General features: G+C 44.5%; 1 long non-coding RNA gene and 1 pseudogene across 1 annotated transcript; one reads left to right on the forward strand and one right to left on the reverse strand.

Moving 5' to 3' along the window:
- Nucleotides 1–1,471: 1,471 nt before the first annotated feature.
- On the forward strand, nt 1,472–6,601 carry LOC120851065 (annotated as a pseudogene).
- Nucleotides 6,602–21,855: 15,254 nt separating this feature from the next.
- Nucleotides 21,856–25,733, reverse strand: LOC120851066. The gene is made up of 3 exons (XR_005718239.1): nt 25,694–25,733; nt 23,045–23,115; nt 21,856–21,888 (listed from the first exon to the last, which is right to left on the reverse strand). It is a non-coding gene; the product is annotated as an uncharacterized LOC120851066 (long non-coding RNA).
- Between the last annotated feature and the right edge of the window lie 279 nt (nt 25,734–26,012).

Below are 26,012 nucleotides of genomic sequence, written 5' to 3' on the forward strand. Positions count from 1 at the left end.
ATGGGCCTCAAGTTCACCACTCACAGTGGTGCTGGAGGACTGCTCCTTCGAGGTAACGGACATTGTGGCCGGTATTGCGCTCATTCTTGCGCTATACTGGCTCCATGACATTTCCTGCTGTCCAAAAGCATCCTGGTCACTTGCTGTGATTGGCAACTTCATTGGCTTGACCTACAAGACCAAGTCATTCTTGGTACTAGATTTAATTTAAAAACTGGAAGATTGAGATCTTAAATGAGTGTATTTTTTTACATGTACATTAAAATCTGTTTTTTTAACGAGCACCGTATTACTGTTTTCACTCAACCTTGTATGAGGGCCTGTATGGGCACCCTCTGAAAAGGCTCAAGCAACACCTTTCGTCCTCTGAGCACATGCAGAATTCTCTTCGGACATTCGCATCCGTGCATTGCGGAGTGTTGTAGCTGTGAACAAGAAATGCCCATATTCGAGGGAAATAAACACCTTGCTTAAGGGATTCAATGTCTTGGAAGCTCTTTGTTTGCCCTTCTGTAGAGTTCAGGCACACTACATGAAAGGGAAAAGATAACACCTAACAGAGTGTACTTTTAGCTCTGACGTAGAGCTTAATTAACACTTCTTATGGAGCTGAAGTTACCCTTTACGAGGGAGTTAAAATAACTCTTGGCATGAGAGTGTAGCCTTGACCACTCATTAGAGTTGTTCTATTTGCACCTAAGAGAGTAGCCACAACATTCGCTTCGAGGGTACGTACAACACCACCTGTAGGAGTCTATGCTACTCTTCAAAAGTGTTGATTTTACACCTCATTTCAAGGAGTAACCCTTACCCTAGAAAAGAGTAACACTAACTCTCGTCAAGAGTAACTCCTGGTTACTCTCAAAAGTGTAAAGTCAACACCTCGTTTTGAAGAGTAATTGTAACTCTTGTCAAGAGTAACTCCTTGTTACTCTTAAAAGAGTAAAGTCAACACCTTCTTTCGAAGAGTAACCCTAACTCTCAAAAAAGGGTGGATTCTGCGACAAACCATTTACACTCCAAAAAGTGTTAAGATGACGCCTTTTTTTTTTAGAGTGTAGCAGTGCTTCAGGTAGACCTCAGCAAGGCCTCTGACCGGGTGTGGCACGCCTTCTTCTTCCGACTACTAGAGAACTGCGGGATTGGTTCGCGCTTGCTCCGGTACGTACAAATATGCTATCGGAGCATCACAACACGATTGCTGGTGAATGGGAACATGACAGCTCCAATTTCTGTGACTAGGTCGGCGCGACAAGGATGTCCTATGTCGCCGATAATATTCGCGGTGTACCTAGAGCCACTGTGCAGGACGATTATTGATGACGCAAGCATTCGCGGGCTGTCCTTGTTGACAGGGTCTCTGAAAGTGTTTGCCTACGCGGACGACGTAGCTGTTGTGTGCTCATTGAGAACGCAAGTAAGTGAGGTGATCCGACACATCACAGACTTCTGCGATGCCCCGGGTGCTGAAATGAACAAAGACAAGTCGGCCGGAGCCTGGCTGGGAGACTGGGATCCGAAGCCACAACGATACCTCGGAATCACCTGGACGGAAAGTGCGTCGAACTACCTAGGTGTAAGCCTGGATGAGGAGCAACTGAGTGCTGGGCGCGGAGGAGGGAACATTAACCGCCTTAGACGCAAAGTTCAAGACTGGCATGCCAGGCAGATGTCTTTGTTTAGCCGATCATTCATATGCAACTCTCTATTTTGTCCGACCGTATGGTACGCGGCACAAGTGTTGCCATGTTCACAGGGGGACATTGCTAAAGCTCATCGTTTCTTGACCTCTTTTGTCTGGAATCCGTGTTTTGAGCGCATGAGGCGGGATAACTTATTTTTGAGCAAAACGAAAGGCGGCCTAGATCTGGTAAACGTTGAGCTTAAGTTGAAAGTTCAACGTTTCCTTTTTTTTCGAGATCAAAAAGATCCACTCATAGTTTCTTCTTTTAAAAATCTGGGATGGAGATTCTTAAGGCCATGGGTAGAGGGTGAGACCGGGAACTCCTGTTCGCGCGTTTTGAAGTTTTATAAGGAAATAGCGGCAGCGATTGAGTTTTTCAAAGCACGGTTCTCGGAGGAGTACTTGAAGAAGGTTTGTAGGAAAACCTTGTACTGGGACACCCTAGACTAGGGATGCCACGAACTTTTTACGAATCGAAGTTGCGATGATCGAATCAAGCGGTTCGAAAAGCTCGAAAGATTTCGAATTTTTAAACTTTCAAAATCGAGAAATTCGACGGAAGTCGAATTTTCGAACTTATTAAACTAAGAAGTTCGACGCTTTTCGAATTTTTGAACTTATTACGCTGCAAAATTCGATGCTTCTCGACCTTTCGAACTTGATAGACTAAAAAATCGATGATTTTCGAACTTTCGACCTTCTTGCACTAAAAAGTTCGAAGCTTTTCGAACTTTCGACCTTTATACGCTAAGAAATTCGATAATTTTGAACTTTCAAACTTATGAATTTAAAGAATTCGAAAATTGTCGAACTCTCGATTCCTGAAAAGTGTAAAAATTCGACGAACTTCGAACTTTTAGGGTAAAAGTTCGAAGTCGTCGAACTTCGAAAGACCGGCGGGTGGTTTCATTTGGATTCAAGTTGTGAGGTACACTCGTAATTTTTTTTTTCGTAATTTTACATGGGGTGCCGCATTCCTTGCGAAAGACAATGCCGTTTATTTCAATCATCTGGCATGCTTGGTTTTAGAAAAATAGATTCCCGAAGGAGCGAGGAAGGACGACGGGTGTTTGACGATTATCGTTTGTGCCAGATTTGAAGCGCTCTATAACCGAAGCTATTTATGGTAGAGATGTTATACTTTTTAAGCATTATCAATATAATGCCTAAGTGAGTGTCGTCTTAATATATGATTATTGTTGTGCAAGACGGGTTTCGAATAAATATCCAAACATGTACCCACGGATAATTATGCCCTAAACTTGGTAATTTTTTTCGCCTACATTGTTTGGGTGTCGCATTTAAATTAACACCAGAGACAGTACATATTATTACCATCTGCAGATTACAAAATAATCTATTTATTGTTTTTTTTCACGTTGAGAAATAAATTAACTCATGGGGGAAGATTTCCAAAATTGTTCAAATTCAGCCCGTCATAAAAAAATATTTTTTTTCTTATTTTACGTTTTTGGGACGTGTTTCTTTTGGCCTGTACACATTTCGGTAGGAGAAACTTGTTTCATAGTTCTAGGCCTCTGAATATGCAAGAATACAACAATTCCGGCCGGGTTCTTCATAGTTTTTTTCTCTCCAGCTATTTATTTTTGCATTTATTGTTATGTTTATTTATTGATTATTTTTTACCCATGGCACAGTTATTTAAGTCGAAAAGACATAGCTTTGAACTTTCGAGCCACCGAGCATGTGACGAGTAGAGTAGTGCCTCCTGAACAATGACCATCTACGTCATCTTTTATGCAGTGAAGAGCGACAGTCTATACATATGCACAAATAATTTCAGATTACAATAAGCTCGACCATGCCCTCTTTCCCCGTATTGTTTTTTTTAAAGTCCGAAATACTAGGAGGGGGGCAGGGGAGACACTGGAGCTCCCCCCCTTCCCTTCCCTCCCTCCCCCCCCCCCCCCCCCCCCGCTTTTCCTCTTCCGACGCCACCGGTATGGTAGAACGCTCCTCGACCTTAAGGTGCGTCAGTTTCTGTGCTTTTGCTCGACGTTTCTTCCGCGCCAGAAAAACCTCCAAAGCAATTACAAACAAAAAAATTGTCAAGGTGCAGGCCAGTTGATGTATGCTGATCATGATGCAAAATCCCGAGACTGGGAATGAAATTCGAAAGAAATAGTGTAAGAAGAAAGAAAAAAAGGGGACAAAACAAAGTCTCCAACTCAATAGAGTTAAGTTTGAGACGTTATTCCTGAGCTGAGTTGTCAGCTGAGTTGAGTTTGAGACGTTGTCCTGAGCTGAGTTTGAGACGTTGTCCTGTCCCCTTTTTTCTGTCTTTTTACAATTTTTCTTTCAAATTTCATTCCCAGTCTCAGGATTTTGCATCATGTACAAACTGAACTTAATATATGCCAGCGTCACTCGGGTGGCGTTTGATCGGATTACTACCAGCGTGCAAGGGGGTAGGGGGGCAGTTTGCCAGATCACTTCAAGGTTTTTGTGAACCTCAACCACCTGCCTGCCCTTGGCCGTTTCGAACTGCATGAGTATCGTTAAACAGTGCGTTCGTAAGATGACTACTTCGTAATGCACGTTAATGACCACCCCGGGCTGGGGGTCACAGTTACTGATCTATTGTTACACGTCACTGCACTGGCAAATGTTCCAGAACATCCGGATCACTCGTCGTTTTAAAGGGCAACTCCGCTTAATTCCGAAGATTTCGGGATAATGAGTGATTTCGAATTAAAGAAGCCCTAGTAAAAGACACTACGTCGTTTGCTTCGCGAAAAATGGGATATATATTTTTAAATCTAATTTTAAACAAGAGCGGAAATCGAAACCGAAACTTCGGCTCCGTCCGGCAACATTGGCCTCGGGCCGCCAAGTGCATGGCCATCACGTGGTACGAGATGTCACGTGATCCTCGGCCCAACGACGGGCGGGATGGGGGCGGGCGTGCGGCAGGCGCGAGTGTCGTCTGCACCGCACTCTTCGCCACGTTTTGGTGTCTACAGTATTCGACGACGTCTACACAAATCCGGCATAAGTGTGCGACTCTGCGCACGTGGTGTCCATAGTGTGGACGAAACTCCAAGAGGCACTAATCACAAACGGTGAGACGACGACGGTGGTTGTGACGCGGAAGACGGCGGTAACGGTGGGTCGACGGCGGGCGGTTGGTCTGCTCCCAAGAAGCGCGCTGCGCAGGCGCGTACGTCAATCACGTGAACACCGCTGAGGGCCGAGAGGCAACGTTGCTGACGTCATGCGCAACGCTCGATCGGAGAAGTAAAAACAAGCAAAAGGGGGCCATGATGATGATCTTTAGCTCAATGTTGGCTCCGCCCATGCCTTAGCCTTGACTGCGCTGTTGGTTGTGCCTGAATTCGCCCGCTCGAGTCTGCCGATTTCGGCAATTTAGCGAGTTGCAAAGTTTGCCGGACCGTTTAAGAAACATTTAGACGGAACTGCGTCGTAATATTTGACGTGTGGTCTTCCTAGGCGATACTGAAGAGGACTGCATTGAGCATAGTTGTAAACCCGAGACTGGGGATACGGACAAGGGACAAAACACAGAACGACACGTCCGTGTCGTTCTGTGTTTTGTCCCTTGTCCGTATCCCCAGTCTCTGGTTTACAACTATGCTCAATTTACACCAGCTAGCCTGTACCCTCACCATTGCTTCAGGACTGCGTTGTTTTTTCAAAACCAAAAATGAAGCGGAGTTGCCCTTTAATTGCCTGACCAACTTCGCGCAGTCTAAAAATCACACCAGAACTTTTCTAAACCTGAATTCGTGAAAACCAGTGAGGCGTAGAAACGTTATTTGAAACTGAAACTGTGGCGGAACATGAAAACCGGACTTCGAACTTTGCGCACTTGGACTTCAAAAAAATCGGAAACCTTCGAAGTTTTTTTTTTCAAATTTAGCATTAAAAGAGAATCGAAACCATCGACCTTTTCAAACTTTATGTAGAAAGAAATTCGAAATCTTCGAATTTATCGAACTTTATGTTTTTAAAAATTCGGAACGTTCGAAGTTTTCAAATTTTAGATCCAAAGAAATTCGAAACATTCGAATCACTCGAAATTCAAATTAGGAAAGTTAGAAATCTTCGAATTTATCGAACCTCAAGTAAACAAATATTCGAAATAATCGAACTTGAACTTTTCGAAATCGTGAAAGCTTCGGACTTTTCGAATTCGTAACCCCACGATTTTGGAAAGTTGCGAATTTTTCGATTTCGAACCTCCCTACGGTCGAAAATATTGAAACTTTTCAAAATCGAACATCAGTTTGGTTCGAAAAGATCGAAACCTTTCGCATTCGAACCTAGGGTGGTTCGCGGCACCCCTACCCTAGACTTGCTTACGCCGCCGCCGTTATAGCACGTGGTGGATGGAAGCAATGTCGAGTCGGGTGTTTTTCAACGGCTGCGGAGATAGATACCCCGTCAAAACAAGTACCGAGAACGTTTTTGCACGCTTTCATTTTGAAGTTTTGCCTGTCAAGACCTGGCGGGCAAAGAAGTGGTTTTATGAACCATGGTCTACAAATTGTGTATTGTGTCCGACGACGGAAACTTTACAACATGTGTTTTTGTATTGCACCAATGCGGAACTTTTTTTTGGCAGAACTCCGAGCGGTCTTGAGGATCGACCTGTATGTGGGATGGAAACGGGCAAATTTATTGAAGTTCGGAGAGGGGCCAGAGAGCAGGGCGTGGAAAGTACTAGCCCTCCTTGGTCTCCATGTAATATGGAGATCGAGGACGGGACACTTAGAAGTAGCGGAGGGAGGAAAGCCTGCCTGGCAGCATTTTGTCGACGTGTTTAAGTACGTCTGCTCTTTGATTGAAGTAACGGAGCAACCTGGTTTAAAGTGCTAGTCGCAATTGAATGCAAGATTGCAGAAGCGAGAACTCACTTCGAGAGGTGAACATTGAAGCGCCATGACCCTTGGCGGGCGGCAGCCGCCTTTTTTCTGTGGAACATGCGCCATTTACCTCATTGAGGAGATAAACTTATCGGCCGGGCATTGTGAGGAAGCGATAGCCCAGTGTGCTAGCCTTATCGGATCCGTAGCCGGGAGTGCATGCCGTTGTCCAAGCGACACTGTAACCACGCAAGACATGCCTCTCTGGTTGAAAAAAAGCCTGTCATCCTTTTAATCATCTATATATTAAACTTTTAAATAGAAAAATAATTAAAAAAAACTCGGTGGCTCCAAGGCGAGAGCGCCGGCCTACGGATCCCCAGGTGGCGGGTTTGAATCCCGCCCGAGGTGCCCGCAATATGACGGAAGCTTGTTGCGGAGAAGGCGCCATGTAACCGAGCTTTCGGTTGCACGTCAAAAGATCCCCAGGTGGACGAAATTAATCCTCAGTCCTCCGCTGGGGCGTGCCAGATGCCCGTCGTAGGTTTGGCACGTAAAACCCCCACATTTGACTCACCGCTTGACCGACCAACTACTCTTGAGTTAATGCTGATATCTGCCATGATCTTAGATGAAGCATGCAGCATTATGCTACAACATGCGAGAGAGAGCACACCTCATTCAGTCATGCCGAAAAGGATTGTGTTTTGAAATTTGTTAATAAAGTCGCGTCAGATGGGTCAAACGACAGGCTGATCTTGTCTTTGTGTTTCCTCCAACATTAATTCTTTTATTGTTCTGTCACTCGGTCATTTGAAATCTGGCTATTCTGGTTTTTCAGCTAACTTAAGCTTTGCATTTGCTTTTTGGAAGGTCCAGAAAGCACTGTTTTAGGTGTTAAGAAATAAAACCACCCAATCACCTAACCTATACGTACAGCTGTAATCAAAAAAGGGCATCTCAGCGGGGGTGACAGCAAAATCGAACAGCTGCTGAGATGACGCTTGCACGTATCATAGCCTCGTCATAGTTCCACTTTTAACTTAGGCAGCGCTGGTTGCTTTCGAAGCCAGTGCCTTATCATAGTCCCACTTTTAACTTAGACAGCGCTGGTTGCTTTCGAAGCCTGTACCTTGTCATAGTTCCACTTTTAACTTGGACTGCGTTGGGTGCTTTAGAAGCCACGCACTCGCTTGGCCTTTTTCATATCTTCCCTAACTGTTCATCAGTGTTTAATGCAGCAAAAGTTAGAACAACGAAGTGGCCACATCTGTTGAAAGTTCTGGCTTTTGTTTCAGCTGCTGAGCTGCGCATCCTGCGCCTGCTGCTGGAGGTGCGACTCCAGAACCGAGACACGCACCAGCTGCTTTCGCAGCTTGACGGCAGGATGGCGCGGCTGGAGGCCTCTGGAGCAGAGGCCGCGCCACCCCCGCCAGTCTTTGCTGAGACGTCCTTGCCGAGACTGCCAGCCATGACTGTGGCCGAGTTGGAAGAAGCAAACGAGGCCATTCGGGATGAGTGTGTGGTCACAGCCTTGGTATTTACCTCCTTTTATTTGTGTAGATTCCTATCCTGTCATTTTGCATATATAAGTTGTTTTCGCAAATGCGAGCCAAATCACTCCTGCGAAAACTATGCATCGTGCTAAAAAAATTTTTATGCCATGTTGGTGTGTGCCTAAGGGCCTATTTAATAAAAAATAATAATGTTTTGGAAAAATAATTTTTTTTGTTATTATTGAGAAATTAATTTTTTATTTGTTTAATTTAAGGCTATAGTTTTATTTTGTCGAGAAAGTCAAATGATTCCTTGCCCATGCGACGGTCGTGATGTCGCACGTAGAGTTGTGGATTTAAAAGTGATTAAAAAAGAAAAGTGGGGTGAGGAGGGAATCGAACCCAGGACCCTTGGGTCACAGGTCAGGCACGCTACCTCTAGGTCACTCGGGCATATTCTTGCTACTTGATTAACCCTTAGTTTTCCCATAGATTCGTTTTCCTCAAAATGCTAAAAAAAACTGTTGAATTTTTTCGAGCACATTGTTTCATGGCATTTTTTTAATATCGAAACTGTACTGATGAGCCATACTTTAAAAGGTTTGGTTACCTCGCCTACGAGCACCTAATTTTTACACAAAATATTTTTTCGTTAAATTGATGAGGTGTTAGACTATCAATTACAGAATTATAGACAGTCAAATCTGGAGGTATTCCAGGGTCCAGGGCCTTAAAACGGCAATCTCGGTGGAGCGGGAGGTGCGTTGTCAATGCCGACGCGAATTCAATCTCATGCAATGGAGAAGCTCTGATAGTTACGTTTTCATCTCTGGATCTCAGAGTCAAGTGCAGATATTCTTCCCCTCATTTGATAGTTCATTCATCGTCTCTAGACTCCGAATCGGGTGGAGGAGCGGTGTATCGCTTAATTGCCATGCATGTGGCAACATGTAGATTAGGTACAGAGCGCGACACTGTTAGCACAAACACAACATTTGTGCCTTTTGGTATTTTACTCAAATGTAATATTGAGCACAAAATTTTACCGCTTTAGTTGAAGCTCGAAATAAGTGCTATTGATTACACTAGTTGTTTTAGTGGCAGCCTTTAAATTATTCGAGAAAAACAAGTGAAACTGACAATTGCTTGTTCATTCTAACTGTAGCCCACTGTACCATGGTCACAACTTTTTAAGGTACACAACATTGCTCTCTATCTCCTAAAATTGCGATACTTCACGGTGGATTGAAACCAAATCAAAGTAGAAACGCTCTAGAACACACTTGGGTCATTGAGAAACGAGAAAACTGTTGTTTTACGTTGTAAATAAAATTGCGTAATGTGCTTTCTTTTCGACAAAGTGTTATGCTTTCATATAGTTCTACTCAGAGGGAGAGATGTTTAATTTGCCATTGACAATGCTCCATTCCTTTTCAAAGTTTTTTAATGTTCATTTTTGTGTTGTTTTGTTTTCTGCAGAAGAAGCGGCTCATCAACATGGGCGGTAAGAAGCCGACGGAAGTTGTGGCAAACATCATGAAGGCGGTCATGACCCTCCCAGGGCAAGTGAAATTCAGCCTTTATGGCAACAAGGGAAAGAGGCCTTTTATTTCGATGGGCCTCTGCACTCTGGCTCTAGGTAATACTGAAATTCCGGGCGTAATTTATATTTGCTTCTGCTGTGAAGATTTGAATGTATTCTGACTCCCAATAGATGCCTAGACATATTTTTTTTGTGTAGTATCCAATTTTAATGCAATGTACCAAACATTACCCTCCTCCAGAACCCCCCCCTCCCCCGGTTTTGGCTGCTGTTTGAGCCAAAAAGTTCTTATATGTGCGAGAACTCACCGAACTATCTTATTTGCTAGATTTTACTGCGCGATTTTAAGCATTAAATGCTTATAGCTCTCGTTGTCACCTAATGTTATCGTAAACTGCTCTCGAAGTCTACTAGAAAGCTTGTCGAAATTTATTCCGAAACGTTTCTAAAATATATACGAAGCCATCTCGAAATCTGCTCAGAAATCGTGTGGTCACTGCCTTTAAAGTAACAATAAATTATTGCTACAGGTACTAAATCCGTGTCAGTATGGTGGGAGGTGGGCACAGCCACAAGTAGTTCATCAAGTTTTTTTTAAATTCGGGGCACTGGTGCACGACTATGACCCGCGAGTTTTCTGGTGTGCAGGGCTCCTTGCCGTTGCGATTCTAGAGGCCATAGCGCTATAAGGGTGGTATGCTGTTCTCGTTAGGGTGGCGCGTGTTCTAGGATGCTATGAACATCGCATGACGAGGGCCCCGAGAAAGAAGACGAGGAATGGGAGCTCAATACATTCCTATTCAATTGCTGATACTCCATAGTCGCTTGCCTGGAATTTTCAATCCTAGTTCCTGACAATGCGAGGGGTGCGCTTGCTAATACAGAGATTACACTAGTGTTGCCACCTTCCAAATACTTCTATGCTTACACCTACTCTCGGATACGAGATAGACTGCTGGAGTTCCTTTTTTTTTTAAATGTGTGCCTTAAATTTGCTGCAAAATGGGCATCAAAGCAGGAATTTTGAAATAACTCTCTCTATAGAACTTTCCAAAAAGAGCGTTCTGGCCGCCGCCATTTTGCGAATCGAGCGACCCCTATCAGCCAAAAATATCTGGCACCCACCTCAGCTGTGGAAACCCGGTCAGCGTGACTCCCCACCTGCATTTTGCATTCGGAGTTGGCCGGCTTTTCTTGGAAGTTTTTATTTTATTCGGCTGTTTAGGATGCTTACTCTTTGTATGTTATCTTCCACTGTGAGAACCACTGAATCCCGTATGGAAATCTTATATATGGCCCATATCTGGCCATATCAAACATTATATGATTATATACGGCCTATATACAGCCTTATCTGGCGTATATACAGACTTATCTGGCATATATACAGCCTGATATAGCGTATATACAGACTTATCTGGCGGCCTGTTTTCAATACATTAAAAAGTAAAAAAATTCTTTGTTAGCAAACTCTGAATGACTCATTGTTCGCGAGTTAAATATTAGCACAAATAATCCCAAACTTAAGCTTTCACAAGCTTAAGTTTGAGATTATTTGTGCTAGTTTTCACGAGGATTTTAATGTAGCTTAATTGTTTCAAAGTGTTAACATTACGCCCGAATAGACAATATGCTTAATCCCCCCAGCGCTTCGGCCCCTACTCGAGGAATCATGGGGACGGTGTTTCTCTAGCTGCCTAGTGATCGAAAATTTTGAGTAATTCTATGGTTACAAAGATTTGAGTGTAATTCGGAGTCACCTTGAACACGTGCCGTACAGAACTTAAGTACCTGCCATACAACTTTTAAAATGTCCCGCCAATGTCATTACTGTGCATTCCGTCAAACCTTGAATTTGGATGAGCTGCAGAAATATCGCTTACATTATTATCATTCTCGTACAGCTTCAAAGACGCTGATATTAAGTTAGAAACGCTAAAAATGTCATAAACAGCTGCGCTGAATCCGAGCTAAATCCCGGTTTTGGTTGTTGTAATTTCTAGGCTTTTAATTAATTCCTGCTAAAACAACAATCACGAGAATGATAATATGGTAAGAGATGTCGGTGGCTCAGCGTGGTTGAAGGTTGGACAGAATGCACAGTATCATAAACGCTGCCGTTGACGAGAAAATTTAAAAGTGATATGACAGGTACTTGAGCCCTATGGGACGCTTGTTCAGGGTGACTACGAATTACACTCGAAACTGTGTAACCATGGAATCGGTCAAGCTGAAGGATCACCGTTTCCATAACTCCTCGAGTGCGGGCCGGGGCACTTGGGAGAATCGTAGACAATAAAAAGATGTAAAGTGCTGATTTCAGGCTTGTGTTCTTTTGAAATGCCTGGCCAGATCTGGAATTTCCTTACTTAGCCAGATCTGGGATTTCCATACCTGGCCAGGGGTATCAGGCTATATCTGGCATTATGAGGCTATATCTGGCAGATATACGATATCAGGTTATATGTGGCCTTATCTGAAATCTTCGTATCTGGCCAGATATAAATTTTTTGTAAGGGATACCAGGGCTTGTAGCCCACTCGGCCTTCGCAGGAAACAAACGAAGAGAGCGAACTTGAAGCAGCCCGCGACGCAGGCAGTTCGACGTGCTTGGAGGATTATTTCCGTCGAGGCAATCTCCAAAAAGCCTTCCAGGCTTTGTTCCGGGTCTTCGCAAAGACTAGCTGATAGGGTCGGGTCCGGGGTGTGGCGACGGAATAAGCGCGTTCGTTCATTTGCTTTGAAGCTGTGTAAAAAAAGGAGTTCTCTTCTACATGTTCCCCAAAACACGCCGGATTCCGTCCGATCGTCGTGAAGTGACTATCGTCGACACTGCATATTGGATATGCTGTGTTGTTTGAGACCTTTCTCAAATCCTGTTCGGATAACGCGGCACCGTGGGGTACGTACATTATATTTTTTGTTCGATTGATGAGACTCATTGAATTTTATGTTGTGGGCGGGGAATATCCATGCAGTACGGATATCCTGCGTGGTCAAATATTTTGACTTTTATAGATTGACACGGCTGAGTGTACCGGTGCCGTAAAACAATGAACATAAAATGAAACAAACATTCCAGTTGCATTTGTTCTGTCGCGCACGGACTCACCAAAACAGCTTTAATTTCTTCATTTTTGTTCCCAAAAATAGAGCACTGCGTTCTTAAAGAACTCTATAAATTATGTTCGCCTCGGAACACAAGATAAAAAAGAAAACGCGGCAATTCAGCCGCCACCAGCGTCCGAAGTTGCGCCTACGCAGGCTGCCACAGCCCACTGACGAGAAACTCCACAGCTCAGCGCAGTCGGGCAACACTGACGTACACTCTCAAAACCAGGGACACGCGCTGTAAATCGCTTCGTTCGAGACTGCCGCTGGAAAGGTCTATACTCCGATCAGGCTTAAGCTGACATGGAAGCGAAGGCTACGGGCACGAGACTGCAGCTTTGAAACGGGCTTCTGTGGCACGGGCGCTTGCACTAAAAAGACATTCTGCAAAGCAAGGAGATAGCTCGTTCCCTGTCAGCTTAAGGGTGAACGGAGTAAATGGTGCTGCAGTTTTTTCAGTCTTCTGCTGACTACATCAGCTTCCCTGCATAGTTGCATTGAGCAGTCGAATTCAATTTCATTGGACACCATTTGGATGATGTAGAATCGTGAATTTGCTGTTTTCTCAGTTCAAACAGTAGCTTTGGGTTGCTCGATAAGCTCAATGGTTTATGCCTCTAATTTAGGTGGTCATATTTTTTCAGAACTATACAATACTTGCAGGCAATGTAATTTACAAAGACCAATGTGGGTTCGAGAGTGCAAATTGAAGAGTGCTGCGAAAAAAATGGTGGTCAAGTGGCTGCCCGGATCTTGTGACCGGGGAGGCGGCCGAAAGCGACGCTTTGAAGCCACAATGGCTCCCGAGGCCCAAAACTCACCCCAGGAGCCTACCCAAGACCTTCCCCAAGAATGGGTATAAGACCCCCCCCCCAAGACTGTGCATAAGACCCCTCTTTTAAATAAAAGTTCGGAAAAAAGTATTAATTGATGCTGAATTAGTCATTTGCACGCCAGATGAAATAGTGCATGGACAAAGCATAGGCGGATCTTGTCATTGGTGCCCAGGGTGTTTTCGATGCAGCGGGCTGCTAATATTAAACAGGACAGGGGTTCTTGGAACCCCACCAGGATTTAAATGCATTGCCATTCCATAGTAAGCATGTGGCACCTATATTGGGACAGCCAATGAATGAGCTTCCCAGGCGCAAATCAGTCTACTTCCAGCTAGATAATGGAACTAGTCCCAGCTGGAAATTAGGCAGTCCAGCTGGATTGCCGCATTTCCAGCTGAGACCAGTTCCTTAATCCAGCTGGAAGTGGGCTGATGTTTGCCTGGGTTGTATGCCATTGATGGCATAGCCATTGAATTAGTGCGGTTGCCAATATTGGCTGCAGAATGGATAAGCATCACTAGCCCAGTATTGGCTGGAATACTGCTTGAACGATGGCCTAACGTTGGTGCCAGTGGCTGGGCCAACATTGGAAGAAGTTGCGCTCGCCCAGAATGCCAATGTTGGACCAACCTCTGGAGCCAGTGTTTGCCATTGTTGGCCTGATGGAGGTCCAACAATGGTGTGCTGCCTGGGAGGTTTTGATGACGACAGCCGCTGACACTCGATAACTGTCCAGTCAGTCAGACGTGACACGTACCCGGGATGGAAAATAATGTTTTGTAGCGACCGAAGTGGCCAAAAAGCTGCCAAGCGAAACTTAGCATTCAACTCTGATGATGAGCCACACTGCTTCGACTATGACCGACATATATCTGCAAATCGCTCTAAACCGCAGAAGCGTGAAGGCTGGATAATTTTAATGGAATAGGAGTTAAGGCAACAAACATCGAGTGAAAACAGCGATGAAAGCCCAAGTGAGTTACTTCCAACACTGCTAAGTAGATAGGACAACTTACCATGAACTCCTATTGATGTCTGCCAATAAGCCTGAACCTCGGCACTGAAGGTGATGCCAGTGTTGTCGTCTCGGGAACTCAAACTAGTAGTTCACTGAGCAACTCCTGCTTGACCAGGCATGCACTAATTGTAAATGTGAATAAGAGATATATTATGTTACATAAACGACGCAAGATAGAAAAGGCACAAACAATACCATACCTTCCAAGTTTGGAGACATAATAATAATAATAATAATAATAATATTCGGGATAATTTCTAAGCAGGGCAGGGGGGGGGGGAGGGGGGAGGGGGGAGGGAGGGGGAGCAGGTGTTTTAAAAAGAAATATTGACAAAAAATTTGCATGAAGAGAACTTGGTTACATTTATATATTAAACTGCTCATCCGATTGCAGCAATCTGCTGTGATGGCAAACACTCATTCTTTAAGTGCGGAAGGGAGGGGGAGGGTAAGTTCTGTTTTCCGGGAGATATTTTTGTCAATTGTACAAACTGATCAAAATTTAAGTCTTCTGAATAATACGGGGAAGTTGGCAAGTATGCAATAACTGAACAGACACAATTTGCTACCAGCAATGGCAAAAAAGAATGCAGGTTGGAGCAGCTACGCATAAAGATACCTTAAACAGCATGTATCATATAGGGTGTACTCACGCAAGGCTAACAAGTGGTGCACTCTGGGTAGATCACCGTATTTGTGTTCGGGATAGCAGAGAGCGGCGCGCGCGTAGCCTTACGGTCCACACTATGCAGCGAATCTTTCAACGGATCAGGTGACACCATGTATGAAAAAAATGTCGCTCTAGTGCAGCAGTCTGCTGTTGCACAAGGAAAAAAGATGAACTGGAGAAAAAAAGACAAGGACAGCAGGCATTGCAGACTCCCAGTTTCTGCAAAATCCGAGAGTCCGAACATGCGTGCAAAATGGCTCGGTCACTCTCCCTGAAACGACAAGGACGCACTTCCATCAACGGGCAAAGCCCACACAAAAATCATGACAAGTGGAGAGTATGTGAGCAAGTTAGTGAAGTTGGTCAGTGCACGTCTGTTTGTGTGGGGCTTGGGACTTTCCACATGACAGCACCTCGGGACGCGCAAAGGTGGCGTCGTGGAGTTGGGGCAACGTCGTGTGATAGAGGCGGCTCTGGATGGGGTGACAAAGCATAGGGTTCCTGAGGAAGCAAAAATCGAATAATCTTTGTGGCGGACCGCCGAAACTGCGAAGTCGCCGTTTTTGTTTAATGCGATAGCACTCCTTTGCTCTTTCACCCGGATTTCGCGATACGGTATCTGGTTTCGTAACAAGAGGAGGTAAATCTGCGCCCAGTGCGTGCGAAGCGACAGTACGCAATCCTTCACATCTGCACCCTATTCGAAAGTGGCAGAGAATAGATGCGCACTCCACCCGATTGGCTGTGGCGCAATGAGGTAAATCCGTGCCTCACATACATGTGGCTTTCGACTTCCCTCGGCCACCGCAGGCGATCGACCAGACAACCCGTAAGGGTTTTTGCCATCCAGAAGGTGCCTCAGGCTTGAGCAGAGAAACATAGCTGGGCCGCCAGGCTACAGGGGCGTTGAGAGCCCAGAGAAGAACTGGCGCGGGACGGGGCACTCCTTAACTATAGCTTGCAGACGAGGGAGAGCCACCCCCTGAAGTGCGGTGCGTCGAGTTGGCAAGCGGCGGGTCGAATTGCCCACAATGAAGCGGAAAGTATACATTCGCACCATACGAAGTAATTACTCAATCTCAAAGCGGCGCACTGACGTCAATGATTGTAGTAAACAATTCATAAAATATGTTTACTCAACATTTATGTCGTCGCAGTCAGTGAGCAGTCGCGTAAGCCTCACGATGAGTGCTATTGCCATTTGACAACCAACAATAGTGGTTTTTGCGGCCAATTTCTTTTTCTATGATGTAGTTTTTATCCCAGTGCAGGGTGAACTGCAATAAAATATCGCTAGCGCTGGTGTGACATCTCCAACGGGGTACTCAACATCAACTTCGAAGGGTTCGACCACTGCTGTGGGTTACGGCAGTTGTGGAGGATCCTCGACGTCGACTGGTTCATATAAGAGAGCGTAAAAGATGTGGAATTTTAACCGATTGTTTGTTCATTAGTCAGAGGAAGAGAGTTGGAAATGTCAAAAGGAGGAACAGGGGAAGGAAATGGGGACTTCAATATGAGGCTCTGCGGAATTCGAGATGGTCGTCTAAGTTGGGATTTGTATAACTATGTAAATCAATGTATAGTCGAAGTAAAGCAGCGCAAGTTGGCACATCCCTCAGCAATGTGTCCGCCACCAAGCCATGAACGATCGAAGCTGAACCCTCCTCTACCAACACCGGGAAGAACAACTATGTTCAAGGCACTTCATCTCGGGGAAGTGTCGGAAAGGTTGGCTTTTTTATTTAGGTTAGGCTTGACAAGTGTGCGTGTGTGGCCAAAATGTTTCTTGGCTGCCCAGTCAGGACTGTAGCCGTCAAACTAATTTGCTGCAGCATCTGCACAATGTCGTATAAAAAAAAAAAAGAGCCAAGGAAGAGAATTCGCGAACCGTTAGATTTTTCACAGCGGCAGTTAACAGCAACAGCTACGTTCGAGATTGCTGGGAGGCAATGGAACGTGTTATCAATAACGGTGATTTTTTCCGATGCCGATTTTCCATTGCCCCTGTGGCAAGGAACTTCCATTCCAGTCTCTCGACCTTCTCGTTTGTCACAATGGAACTTTGGCTTCGAATAGGCCGAGCCTGCTATAGTGACATATAAAATCAAAATAAAGTCGAACAAAAGCCAATTGTGCCGACACTTACTCGAGGCGAAGTATATATTAAATCAAAATAATGTCAATAATGTCGGACAAAAGCCAACCGGGATGACACTTACTCGAGACGAAGTGCATATTAAATCAAAACAATGTCGGACAAAAGTTAACCGTGCCAACAATAACCCGAGACGAAGTACCTTGAACATAATCGACTGGCCGAAATCTTCATCAAGGTTTTTCCGTTGAGGCGATCGCGAGTCATTTGCATTGAATTCTCATGGCGAGCAACACAGTCTTCTCGCACCTGTTTGTTCGGACTCCGCGATTTCCAGAAACCAGGAGTGTGCAACACCTGCTGCCTTCAGTTTTCTCTGTTCGAGTGCGACACAGTTTTCGTTCGTGACGCCACCTGAAATAGAGAAGCATTTGCGCAGTATGGCGATCTCGTTGAATGTGGCCATGCAGCTGTTCATGTGCGGCCGTCTGCCATGACGGATACAAATATGGTGATGTACTCAGAGTGCACGGCTTGCTAGTCGCGCGTGATTTTCATTTATTTCGGCTCAGGAGAGACAGGGGTGCGGCAGATAGGCCGAAGGCCCATACCGGTAGCCTGCAACACACCAACTTAAAAAAAAAGTTGGGGGGGGGGGGGAGAAAGGGGGTGATAAACATTTGACTCTAATAACAACACTACACTCTATGAAAAAGGGGAGCGCGACTTAGTCCCCAAGCGGAGCAAGTGCGTTGCCACAACCATTACTCGCCTCGGGGACTAACGGGAAGGGGAGTAATTGTTGCACCCCTCCATTAGTCTCTCGCACTAGCACCTTTGGGACTAACTGTTGCATCGTTTCAATTGCTGCTCGAAGACCAACTCTTAGGCCTTTGCACTTCGTCCCCTGGGACCAACTGTTACACCGTTTCAATTGAACCGCGAGGAAGAACTGTTAGGCCCTTGCACTTGGACCCGTGGGACTAACTGTTACACCGTTTCAAATGAACCCCGAGGACCAACTGTTAGGCCTTGCACTTAAACCCCTGGGTATAAACGTTGCACCCTTGGATTTAAACCCCTGCGACTCAAATGTTATCCTTTACATTTGGTCCCCGAGCCACGAATCTCCGAAACAATATTGTGCAGTTCAGGTTAAACGTACCTTTATTACCTTGTAGGTACACATCGCTTTCAAGGATGATTGAAGTAGAAGTTCCTGAGCAGTAGGATCCACGATAAGGCCAAAAACCGAAGAGCGCACTTGCGTCGACGATGGTTTGAACACTGGGACGGCTGTCCAATCCGGTCGTGGTCCAGGCACCGTTTATTGGGGCACCGGCAGCTTCTGCCCGTTTGCGAGGAATTCGGATAATTAGCAACAGGGGCAGCGCGAAATACCAGATGGCTCAACAAAAGTATGATATAACACACACATAATAAAATGACGAATACGCTACAAAAGTCCTACAATGGTTCCCATCTAACATGCGATCTATTGACAGCAGATCAGTGTAATATTATATTTTTAGTAGACCGTTCGCTGCGAATTACAGATTCAGCGTGTGCGTGCTGAAACTATGCTTCAAAGTGACGGAACCATCTCCCGCCGTCAACGCGAAAGTCTGCAGAATCAAATAAATGTCTCCATTAAGGCCGGTTCTCACACGCAGCAAAGCACTGAAGTAGCGCTGCTCACCTGTCGTGAAGTGCTTATTGTTTGCCATGAGCAACAGTTTTGATGGTGCGATAAAAAGCTGGTAAAAGCTCCCGTCAGCACGCGCTTAGTGCTAGGTCAGCGCTATGTTTGTAGCTCTCTGCTGCATGCGTGAACAGGTCTTTATGGTAAAGCGATCCTGACAGGGTCTGCAAAGCACAAAAAAATACGCCTCCGGTAGAACTGGCGTTTTGCTCGATACGATTGCATATCAGGTCTCTGTGCAGCATAACAAAATAAGCAACCATGGTGCCTAAAAGAATAGAGCATTAGAGTTTTATATATGTCAGTGCCTTGACATATATAAAACTGCCATTAGGAGGGGGATGCCGCCCTACCCCCGTGAGTGCCATCTCACTGCTTGTCGGGGCATTGGCGGGGCACATGGCCGCTCGCCTCCCCAACGAGGACGACTGCGATGGGGCATCGTACCTGCCCCCTGTCCAGAGCGAGCCGGTGGTGCGGCTGCTTCAGCCAATGATCGACGGCGAGGAAGAGCATTACGACTACATGGGTACAGTGTTACATGCATAATGCGTCTGTGCAAGTTGCAACACATTGGTACAGATTTGTGATTGTCAGACTTGTATGTTCACGTGCGACTTACATGCAAGTTGTGTGCGGTGCATTCTGGGTACATCACCATCTTTGGGTCCCTGACAGCAGACAGTCGCGGCCGCGCAGACATGAACATGAACGATAAGATTTCCACAAAACCTCGCCCGTCGCTGCTGGTTATCGTAACATGCGTCGGTTGCATTTGGTTTTGACAGACCGAGCGACAGCGGTGTTGTGTCGCATCTTTTGGAATCAACAAGAAAAGAGCCGTAGGAGAGCGGAATGGGAGTGTGATTCTTTTTGCCCGAACTGTGGCAACCAAAAAGTGGCAAAAAGAAACTTGTGAGTGGAGATTTGTTACAGTGCCGTTTCCGCTGCTCCTGAGATAAGCTCACATTCGAGTTTCTTGAACATGTTTCTTTGTTGCTATTGGAATTTCACCACAACTAAGCCTAAGGTATGAACCACATATTGCCGCACGCAGGGCTGAGAAAGCAACGCTCAGTCACGGACCTCTTAAAAGTTATCGTTTATTCTTGTTCCAGACGTAACTTCTATCATTTATTCCTGCTTTTGTTCTGCCTTGGACAGCGCCCGGCTTGCGTAAGCGATTACTTTCTCTGCTCCTTCTTGTCGCTGAACGAGTACCGCACCAAGGCCAGTATTGCTGGCGTCCGTGTGGATTTCTGTCTCCGCCGACTGATCAAAATGCCCGAGGATAGGGGGTGACTGAAGCTTTCGCTTGAGTTCGGCGAAAGCTGAATCGGCGTCCACACCCAAACTCTGTCTCCGGGCTGGAAGTGAACGTCGCGCCGACGAAGATTGTACCGGCGAGCGTCGACACGCTGTTGATCGTGGATTCGAAGGCGGGCTAGTTGGCGGGCCTCTTCGGCTCTCTGACTGACCGCATGGGCATCGTTGCATCCGTCATCCACTGGCTCATGGGGCAGCATCGCGTCCAGCATGGTCGCCACTTTTCTGCCATGCACCAGCTCGAATGGTGTAAACCTGGTTGTTTTTTGAACTGCAGTATTGTAGGCGAACGTGATGTAGGGTAATACCTCGTCCCACGTCCTGTGTTCTACGTCGACGCACATGGAGATCATGTCGGCGATCGTCTTGTTGAGGTGCTTCGTTAGCCCGTTGGTCTGCGGATGGTACGCGGTGGTCCGGCGATGGCTGGTGTGGCTGAGCCGAAGGATCTCTCACTCTAAAAAAAAAAAGCGTCATCTTAACACTTTTTGGAGTGTAAATGGTTTGTCGCAGAATCCACCCTTTTTGAGAGTTAGGGTTACTCTTCGAAAGAAGGTGTTGACTTTACTCTTTTAAGAGTAACAAGGAGTTACTCTTGACAAGAGTTACAATTACTCTTCAAAACGAGGTGTTGACTTTACACTTTTGAGAGTAACCATGAGTTACTCTTGGCGAGAGTTAGTGTTACTCTTTTCTAGGGTAAGGGTTACTCCTTGAAATGAGGTGTAAAATTAACACTTTTGAAGAGTAGCATAGACTCCTACAGGTGGTGTTGTACGTACCCTTGAAGCGAATGTTGTGGCTACTCTCTTAGGTGCAAATAGAACAACTCTAAAGAGTGGTCAAGGCTACACTCTCACGTCAAGAGTTATTTTAACTCCCTCGTAAAGGGTAACTTCAGCTCCATAAGAAGTGTTAATTAAGCTCTACGTCAGAGCTAAAAGTACACTCTGTTAGGTGTTATCTTTTCCCTTTCATGTAGTGTGCCTGAACTCTATAGAAGGGCAAACAAAGAGCTTCCAAGACATTGAATCCCTTAAGCAAGGTGTTTATTTCCCTCGAATATGGGCATTTCTTGTTCACAGCTACAACACTCCGCAATGCACGGATGCGAATGTCCGAAGAGAATTCTGCATGTGCTCACAGGACGAAAGGTGTTGCTTGAGCCTTTTCAGAGGGTGCCCATACAGGCCCTCATACAAGGTCGAGTGAAAACAGTAATACGGTGCTCGTTCAAAAAACAGATTTTAATGTACCTGTAAAACAATACACGCATTTAAGATCTCAATCTTCCAGTTTTTAAATTAAATCTAGTACCAAGAATGACTTGGTCTTGTAGGTCAAGCCAATGAAGTTGCCAATCACAGCAAGTGACCAGGATGCTTTTGGACAGCAGGAAATGTCATGGACCCAGTATGGCGCAAGAATGAGCGCAATACCGGCCACAATGTCCGTTACCTCGAAAGAGCAGTCCTCCAGCACCACTGTGAGTGGTGAACTTGAGGCCCCTCCCCTGACTTGTTTCACAGGGAAGGCTGGCTGGACATGATCCTCCTCCTGTGAAGAAGAAACATGGGCAATTTGTAGTATTTGAAAGGAAGATAATTACCAAAGAAAGTTACTCAGTCTCCTCGGGGTAATTACAGCAATTTCAGGGTGTCTAGCGAATTATTATTTTGAAATTCCCCAACTTTTCCAGATCTTCCCTGACAATTGCAGGTGAAATTCCCTGACCTCTGTAGAGGCGGTTCAATATATGAGACCATTACAACACAAGACATTGAGCATTGAGCACTGTGAGCAAATTTCTAGAACCACGGGTTTTTTGAGTAATTAAGCAACTGCAGTGGTCCCCGGATTCAAACCCAGGACCTCTGCATGACACCCAGGAGTGGTGCCCACTCGGCCACCACATCATGCGCGGCAATATATGTGGCCCCCTCGTGGGCCCAGAAAAATACAACACAATGCAAATAGCACATCAAGTAACACACCATTAAAGGGACACTTCAGTAAAGTGACAATTTGTAGATGAAAATATTTGTTCATGTTACACCAGCACACAATAAGAGCAACAACACCATATCCTGCCTTTTGCTATAATTTTGGCCTTTCAACTAGCTCAAAGATTGAAGCCTAAACTTTCTTTCCCCACTTCACACCACATTGTTTTTATAAATTGCCAGAATTACCAAATAAGCACGACAGGCTTATTTGCATTTTATTGTATGTATCTCGGTATGCTCGGAGTCTGCTGAGGTAATACATGCCTATATAAAACACTGTTGCTTGTTGCTTTATTAGAGCATCTTTTATAGAGGCTGAAGGCATAAGACCAATACTGCCTGTCAGCCCAGCAACAGGTGCAGAGCAAGTGTTTGAACATCTCCTTCACCATATTTAGTCACATTATAATATTTCTTAAATTTTTTGGGCAAACCAAGTTTTTAAACAACTTCATCTTTTTAAAGCTACTCTTCTGATTTCTTTCAATGCTTTTTGTGTGTTCTTCGAGTTGGTGATGATGCTGCAGGTTTCTTTTTTTCTACGAGATGCCAGAGAGGCTGCTCTTAGAACAGCCTCCCTGGCTGCTTTTGCTTCACAGGTACCTGCGAGCAGGGTTCTGAGTTACCATGCATACTGAAATTGATATGTGAGCCAGTTTTCACTTCGTTTAAGAGGTTAGAAATTATATCAGAATGGTATACCATACCTTCTCAATGAGAGAAGCTGGTGAATCCTTCAGCAGGGCTGCCAGGCTCTTTACCACCTCCATGGCAGGAGCTGCAAAGAATGAAGTTGCTTAGTTTTCTGATGGTAAGTTTATTCTTATATGGCAATAATTCCTAAAATTCTATGCCAAAACACTATGAAATCAAGGCAATGACCACCACCCCCCGACTGCATAAAAATAAATATCAAGGCTGGGATAAGAAACCCATATGTTTCATTCAACACAGCTGAATGATAACAATAATGCAGAATCCAATCAAGAAAGATATACCCAACTTTTTTGGACCTAATAAAAAAAACCATGCGTTGCAGAAAGCTGAAAGTTCACCAGCTTTAATGTAAAGTCAGCAATATTAAAAATGAGTAAACAGCTTGCTAAGTGTCCTTAGTTAATACCAGCACACTCATTTGCAAGACAATAGACCATTTTCGAAAATCCCAGGAGCTATTCATAAGATATACTTGAATAGTTGACTGGGACTTGCTTTTTTGCCGATTGAACAAGAGTCCGAACCAAACACTTAGGCAGCACTCATGGCTATCTCGCTCAGCCACAACCATCCAAAACCATTAGTACCCCTTCTGACATGAATACCTAAGAGAAAGATAATCCACATCGCTCTCCCTCTCTCTCTATTTTCTCCTTTGTATGCAATGGCAGCCGTAAGTGGTTGCATTTATTTATGGCATCCCCAAGTTATTACCCCCTGACAGTGGCATCGGGACAAGGGTGCAAGGGGAGGGGGCAGTTGCCCCCCCCCTTTTTTTTGATATTTGAAACAATTATAGCAGACAATATGGGAGAGAGGGATAGGGCTTAGCTTCCCTGCACATCACCCCTCCACCTTCCAAACGGTAGCAATTTAGCTGGCCTCTGCCCACAGTGGCGAAAGACATAGCTCTATATTTATACAGACTTTCCCGAAGGGTAGGATGAATGCAATTTCTTAACAACTGGATTTGTCCAAGTGGAATCGTCCAAGTTTTTATAGATTAATTAGTGTGAACAATCTATTGTGTTTCAGAGCTGGCTGCCATATACTATAGTATATTTTACACCTTTACAAAAAAAAAGCTAGCAAATGCATATAACATCTCAGTTTGGGGAGACCATTGACTAAATGTAATTTCAGCTCTACAAGGAGCTAATTTGCTATAAAGTACCATTTAACCTTAATAAAAAATAAAAAATTATACATACTAAAATGCACAAATTCTATAAAAAATATATATATATACATATATATATATAAAAGTAGCCCAACCCAAGAACACACAGGTTGTGATTCGCAAGAGTTAAAATAATTGATAAATGTGCCACATGTCAAAACAAAGAATGCATTATGGCCTGCTTAAGCTGCGCCACAACCGACACTACTAGATAGTCAGCAAGCTGTCCATGTGTGCCACTTCATCATGCAGCTACCTGCACAATAGATGTGCGCTCTAAATTTCTTGGTGCATGTGAATAAACTGGTTGCACCACTCTGATTGCAAATGCAGGCACATGCATTGCAAGGTCGAATTTAGAGCTCTTTTTTTCTTTTTTTCAAATAGTAGGAAGGTGAATTTATAAATTGCTTAGGCCTACTCTTGCAACATCATAGTGACCCTCAACCCTTCATCTAGCTTTAAAGGGCCTCTAAAAAAATTATTTTAAGCAGTTTGGTTGGGATGCGCGTGTCAAAAGAATTTTATGCGAAAAAAAAATGTTCAGAGCAATATTGACGGCAAAAGAATGATTTCAAATTATGCGGGCAAAGTCAATGACATGACAGAATGGTCATTTGCTCTTTCCACCTCAACGAGATGGTCATTCGTTCTTTCCACCTCAACGTGAAGGTGAAGCCGATCCACCTTTCCTCCACACGCCCGAATGCCAAGAGAAAAGCAATTGAAAGGAGGTGACTACTGACTTAATTGCATGGCACCTCGCGCCATCAATATTTTTGTAAAATAAATTGTTTTTTTTTTGCTTCAATTTTCTTTGACACGCGTGCCCCAACAAGACTTTAAAAAAAAAATTTTTTTCAGGTGTTTTTAAGAACTGATAATTACAAACTTGCCATTTAAGTTCACACCTATATGTCTAAGTTGATTTGAAAACAAAAAAAGAATGTTTTAAGACTTACGGTATTTGCGGCACAGAAATATGTAGTCATAAATGTACCCATATTACCTCCATATTATTTACAAGTTAAAAATCAAACCGCTAGCCTCCCTCTTCAGCTAACCAGTGTCAAATGTACTACTAAATTAACAGTCCAATAAATACCCTGTTATACGAAAAAACATGACATTTGAATGAATCAAGAATTTAAAATAAATCAGTCACATAACAAAAAAACTCGTTGAGTAAAGATAATTCCTGGCAAATACATTCACATATCGCAGTGACGTAACTGACACTCCACTCGCACCCAACCAGCCGAATCTTGGCAAATAAGGACTAACTCAACACTCTGTGGCATTCGGCTTTGGACCTACTGGGAGGACTTTACTACAGCACACATCTACCGCCAAGAAGACAGCCATATTTTAACAGCGAAAATGAAATAAACATGACTTCGAACACAAAAGTAACCAATCATAACGTCTTTCATGAACTATTAGAATAAAAAGCACTTACAAATAGCGCTGTACAGGGCCTTTCGCCGTGGATTACACGCTGGACTCGTCGGAGATTCCCGGCCAAGGGTTAGACACAATCCAAGCTCAACAGATCCTGACAAAAAGTACATTCACTGTAAAAACAAATTCCGTCAAACTAATAAAAATTGCCAGCTAATTTTTGATGCCGATACAATTAGTGTTGTCTTCCATCACGGTCACAGCATTAACTATCTATTACGTGCATGACAGGAATGAGGCCCCACGGTTTTCCCCGTAACTTGACCTGGGTAGAAGCATGGCAGAAAACTGTAACTCTCAGTCACTGTACTGCACGT

Source organism: Ixodes scapularis, unplaced genomic scaffold (genome assembly GCF_016920785.2).
Source record: "Ixodes scapularis isolate PalLabHiFi unplaced genomic scaffold, ASM1692078v2 PGA_scaffold3__209_contigs__length_174095766, whole genome shotgun sequence".
Lineage (NCBI taxonomy): Eukaryota > Metazoa > Arthropoda > Arachnida > Ixodida > Ixodidae > Ixodes > Ixodes scapularis.